The sequence below is a fragment of the Fomitiporia mediterranea genome, assembly GCF_000271605.1.
Source record: "Fomitiporia mediterranea MF3/22 unplaced genomic scaffold FOMMEscaffold_17, whole genome shotgun sequence".
NCBI lineage: Eukaryota > Fungi > Basidiomycota > Agaricomycetes > Hymenochaetales > Hymenochaetaceae > Fomitiporia > Fomitiporia mediterranea.
In genome coordinates, this window is record NW_006760402.1 from 63,144 (window position 1) to 69,734 (window position 6,591).

Consider the following 6,591-nt stretch of genomic DNA (forward strand, 5'->3'; position numbering starts at 1 on the left):
TGAATTACTGTTTACATTATAGGCCAAAGCAGCAATTCATATTACCTATATTCATAATAGAACACTGTGTGCTACTTTAAATTATAATACCCCACATTACAAACATTACAGAACACACAGAACAATTGATAATATATATGAATTTGGTCAATATATTATCATTTGCAACGAAAATCCTACAAAAATACAACAGTAAGGTATCATTGCTCATTAGATAGGATTAGACAATAAAAGTAAAGGCTATAAAACTTGGCACAATAATAAAATTACCATCAAACAAAATATTCAATTTCTCAAAGGTAAACCTCCTCAAATTGAAGGGGAGAAAATAGACAATACAAACAATGATACAAACAAGTGTTTAATAATTAAAAATAATGAAATGGACAATAGAATAACAAGAACAGACAATGATGATACAGACAATACTGATCCTAACAAAAAAGGAAAAGTGGCAGAACCAACAGACTTAACAGACAACAAAGTTAAATTAACTGAAAAAGAAGTAGAACCTAAATTATGTTGATTGGAACGAAAACAGAAACTGACAGAATGTACTATTGAGCTTGAACAATGTATGGAGAATAAACACATAATGAAACACATGTATGTACTTAGCAAAAAGGATGAAGATAATATTGCCATTCATTTAACAGAATTTAATGCTAAAATAAGTGAAATACAATTGGATCCGACTTCATTTTATGAAGCAATCCAATGTCTGGATCATGATTCATAGATTGCAGCTATGAAAGACAAAATAAAACAATTAGAAAATCATAATACATGGGAAATCACAAATCCACACAATAATATTAACATTATCAGAACACAATTTGTCTATAAAATAAAGCAATACACTGATAATAGTATAGAAAAATATAAAGCACAATTAGTAGTTCAAGGAAACTATCAGATTGACAGCCTTGACTATCATACAGACGATTTATTTGCTCCTACTGCTAGACTATCTACAGTGCAATTAATATTAGCATGGGCAGCATCTAATAATTATGAAATACATTAGATAGATATAAAATCAGCATATCTGTATGGACAATTGACAGAAGACAAGGAAATATATGTTAAACCTCCTCCAGGTAACTTAATAGACAGACTACAGAATGGACAAATATTACAATTACAAAAAGTGCTATACAGATTAAAACAAGCTGGTAGAAGATAGTATAAAATGCTATCTAATATACTACTTAAATGCAGATTAACAAAATCCAAACATGATAACACTGTATTCTTTGCAAAGAAGAAAGAAATAACTGTAGCCATATTATTTGTACATGTCAACAATATTACTATCACAGCAAAGAATAATAATACTATTGTAATGATAAAACAATCTATTGTACATCATTTACAATATACAGACAGCAGCAAATTACACTGGCTACTTGGTATAGAGATTCAACACAACAGAGAGTATAGATTCATCAGGATGCATCAGACACATTATATTAATAGTATAATAGAACGTTACAAACTTACAAACAAACAAAGTGTACAAACACCCATACAGCCTGGTACACAATTAAAAACAGTATTGCAAACTGATAACAATAGAAAACAAATGTCTAATATACTATACATGAACATGGTTAGCACACTTAGATACATTGCAGACTATACACAGTCAGATATAGCATTTGCAACAAATCAGTTAGCAAAATACCTCAATGACCCTGGTATGAAGCATTATCTGGCACTTAAACATTGTTACATGTACTTAAAAACTACAAGCAATGTCTGGCTCCAACTTGGCAGTACAAATCAATCAATATTGAACAGCTATACAGATGCAGACAGTATGATGCAAGAAGGGCATTGTGTAATATCAGGATATACATTTTACTTGAGCAATTCATTAGTTTTGTGGTCAAGTAAAAGACAAACACTGGTGGCAAATTCGATGTATGAAGCTGAATTAATAGCTCTTGTAAGAGGAACACAGGAAGCAATCACACTTACACATTTAGCTGAAGAGATTCTGCAGGTCTCTGATACACTAATTAATATCTTTTGCAATAATGATGCTGTTATACAAACAGTTACATCAGACAAACTCAAATATTCGGAACAAACAAAGCATTTAGATCATAAGAAAGATTTTATTAAATGCTACATTGAGTTAGAGTACATAAATGTGAAATACATACAGACAAACAATCAACAAGCAGATATATTAACTAAAGCACTACATGTACCACAAGTCAAACATCTTACCAGTTTACTCAGACTAGTAAGAGTTTGAAGGGGAGTATTATGAGATGATTAGTTCATCAACAGACAAACCACAAGACAATGACTTTATAATGTCTCAGTTAGAATACATACAATATAAGGACAAGAGACACTGAGTAGTCAATCATCACCTCACCCCTTGTCTATGTGTGCCCCCCTTAAGTTCTCCCTCTCAACAGATTCTAATCAGAACACTATCAGACACTACTTTCTGTCAATGAACTAGGACAGTACTACTCTATTTGCAAAGTTGGAAGAATTGGCTTTGACTCAGAACTTGTCCACAACTGTCAGAACTACTAATACAGGCTTGCTAGTAATAGCCTACTTGAGGGACTCAAACACAGACTACTACTGATCATCCTATTACTAAGGAACATCCTTGCTGGTGAGATTGTGAAGGGGCCAGGTAATGGTACTAAAGTCTTGAATGAAGCATTAGTAGTAGTTTGCAAACTCAAGGAATGCTTGGACCTGTTTCAGGTTCTAAGGTTATAGCTAGTTCCAAACTGTAGTCACCTTTACTAGATCTATGTAGACCTCTCCTCTACTAATCATGAAGCCTAGATAATTCACTGACTCCTGTGTAAAAGAGTACTTTACTTCTTAGAGGAACAGTTTATTATCTTGAAGCTATTGTAGAACTACTTAGATTAGTCAGTAATAGTGCTCAACTGTCTGAGTAAAGATCAGAATGTTGTTCAGATACACACTAACATACTCTAAGTTAATCAGATCTGTAAGAATGTGATTCATGAATGACTAGAACATTGTAGACAAGTTAGTTAGTCTAAAGAATATTACAGTTGGTTTGTACAATCTATGATTGGTTCAGAATGTAGCCTTCTACTCATCTCTGTCTTGGATCCAAATATTATTGTATCCTTATCAAATGTCCAACTTAGTGAAAACCCTGGATGTATGTGTCTTATTAATGAGCTCCTGAATCAGGGGGAGTAGGTACTTGTTTTTGATAGTACTCTCATTGAGACAACAATAATCCTGGACTAGGCAGAGCTTCCTATCTTTCTTTTTAACAAAGAAGAAAGAGGAGGCTATAAGGGACTTCAAGGGTTGGATCTGACTGTTCTAAAGATTTTCCTAAAGGAACTTGTTAAGCACCTCCTACTTGTCTCTGTTGAGTAGGTAGACCTTACAATCCTTAGGTTGGAAACTCTTAGTCAATTCAATTATATAGTTCTAGAGATAGTGTTTAGGAAGCTGGTTGAATTCCTCTTTACTAAAGACTTTAGGGAACTCTTGGACAAAATCTAGTAGGCTGGGTCTGTATACATTCTAGAGTAGAGTTGTTCTAAGAGGGTTCTAGACTGGTTCTGTCTTAGACATCCTTCAGATCAACTCTATTCCACCTCAACTAGAATATGTATTCACATATCTATCCTAGTTGAAGAAGAACAACTAGTCACCTTCATCAGAACTGTTAGTAACATTAGAAGCATCTGTATCTACTCAAAACAGTAGTGTAAGGTAGCTGTAAGACTTAGAACACTAATTGAACACAAGTGTCTACTCTAACTAGTCAATAGTAGGGTTGTGAGCCTTAAGCCATTTGAATCCAATAAAGATGTCTGTCTTTCTAAGGTTAGTGACTCTGAACTCAATACTTTCCTCATAATTCTGAATGGTCATCCATAGTTGGACAAACTCAGTAATCCAACTATTCTAGTTTAGGGTTCTGTCTACATTGTATACTAGGATTGGAAGTAGAACACATTAAGTAGGGAGGTGGTGTTTCTGTATGAAAGCCTTATTAATATACAAACTAGTGTATCTACTGTCTACCAGAGCCATTATTTAGATCTGGGAGGATTCTGAGAAGGGAGTCAGGAGGATAAGGACCTAAAGCTAGTACCTAGAATGTTCTCAGATAAACTGCTGCTTGTTCTGAAGGGAATGTACAGTTTGTACAGCCTTGTCATCTAAGAGAGTAAGTATATGTACTAACATTTCCTTATTAACCTCTCTCTTTTGACAAGGATAGACTCATGTCCTTAGCTGTGAACTCAGCTAAGACTATTCCTACTTAATACTATGGACAAACTACTGAGTAGTAAACAGGGCTAGGTAACATTCTGAACATTCTAAGATCTTAGAATACAGAAGTAGTAGGTCAGATTGTGTAGATTTAGACTTGGATGAAGTACAAAGAGAAGAATCAAAAGAATTAGAAGAAATAGGAGAACTATCTACTTTTGTTTTCAACTTTTTTCTATCTAATAAATAATTTTGTTGATTTGTTTTTTCTACTTTTTCTACTTTTCTTACTTTATTTACTTCTAATCCTATAGTGTCCATTAAATCAAAAGTAGCCATTAAAAAATCCAAGTCATAGCCCTTCAGCACTACATTCACTGTTAGGCCTCTACAAAATCCTAGAGTATGTAGTCAGAGTCTAGGAGTTCTAAGGTGACTTCTGGATTTGTAGAAAAGGCTTCTCACTACAAATCCTGCTTATCACTCATTATTACTCTAATGACCTGACAGATATACTATTACTTCTATAGACAGTCCTTAATTTGGTGTCCTGACTTTCTGTAGGCAAAGTATGCTTCTTACTTTTGAGCTTCTCTAATGTCTATTAGAACAGATTGATTACAAATTATAGGCAGATTGATCTGAGGGCTCAGAACTGTTAGAGCTAAATACATGTGTAGACATTCTACACAGACTTGACACATCCAAGCTGTAGCTTAGTCAAAGGAGATAGTGTGTGTCTTCTACTTAGTGTAAGTGACTAGTTCTAGCATTATTCTAAGAATCTTATCAACTAGTTCTAGGTGAAGAGCTTTTTCAAGCATTCTAATAAGGACATTATTAAACCCAAGCATGAATCCTACCTTCTAGGCCAGGATATTGAACTCCTGAAAGAAGGCATTAGTAGAATGTTTGCCCTGTTACAGAGATGCAAGCTTGTTCTGTACATTACACTTCTTATTCAGATCAATGAAGGAAGCATAGAGCTGCTCTATGAATTCTGAGTATGACTTATTGTTCTAAAGTTGGATCAGGCTTCCAATCTGATGACCTTCAATCCAGTTCTAGGCCCAGGTGGCTGTGTTGCCTTCCTTCATAAAGGAGAGGACAAATAGGACACAATTGAGATCTAAGGATAGATCAGTCAAAGTAGCAGCCATGTATAGTTTGACTTAGTACTGGAAGTCCTTAAAGTGCTACCTATTAAAGTCTGAAGGGCAGGCTACATGCACTTTCTTTCTAGAACAGGTTACAACTTCCAGAACAATTAGAACAGGTTCTAAAAGGGCTAGAGGCACATGGTTGGTAAAAGCCTCTTAGATGGAGGTCTACACATATTGAGCTAGTTCTGCTTGTAGCTACTAATTCAGTAGGACAGTAGGGGTGGTAGTCAGTGTAGTAGGGTCTATGTTTACACTACAAAGGGATCAATACTAAACTAAAAGGGGTAATAAATAGAAGAAGGGTAGCAAAAGTTTAAAAGGGTTTAGAAAGTTTAAAATTTAAAAATGTAAAAGGGTCAGGACAAAGGAAAGAGATCAATACAACAGTAAGTACTAATGCCCAAAATGTAGGAGAGTTGTAGGGTGGTAATAGGTAGTCTTGATCTGATGTCAGCAACAGTGTAGAGGGGACCTGAAGGCTCAGTGAGGGGACCCAGGCTACAACTATCCTACACAACAGAAATACAGGATGCAAGCACCAGAACATAGTCAGAACTTGCAGAACAGGCAGAGAGAGAGAGTGAGACAAGAGTAGAGTATATAGAGTGAGCCTAAGAGTACAGGACTACCTAGAGTAGACAAGATCAAGACTACAGGACCAGTCTGATCTTGTACACCTATATATACTAAACTACACAAGAGCACTCAGAGAGTATGAGCCACTAAGAATGATGAGCCACAAAGAATGAAAGAAAGGAATGTTAAAGATAAAGGTACAAAGAATGAAGGGATGGATAAAGGGTAAGAGACTATAGAATGATACAAAGAATGAAGGGGTGGTCAAAGGAATGGAATGATGAAGTAAGGAAGGGTAGTAGTAAGAGTCAGCACACATATAGTTCATAGACAGCACTCCTGAGGGACAGAAGTCCCAAGTTCCAGTACAGAAGGGTGTAGAACCCTTGGAACTGAAGGTGTGAGAGTAGAGAACTGTAACACCTTAACTCTTAACTCTATAAGAGAAAGCTTTAGTTCCTTGTCAAATGGGTAGGATACTAGGAAGCAACTTGACAGTCTAAAAATGACCTTACTCATGCTTAGGATACTGTTAGGGATTTCTATAAAATTTATCCTAGTACTCTAAAATAACTGAACATTCTAAAAGGAACTTTCAAAA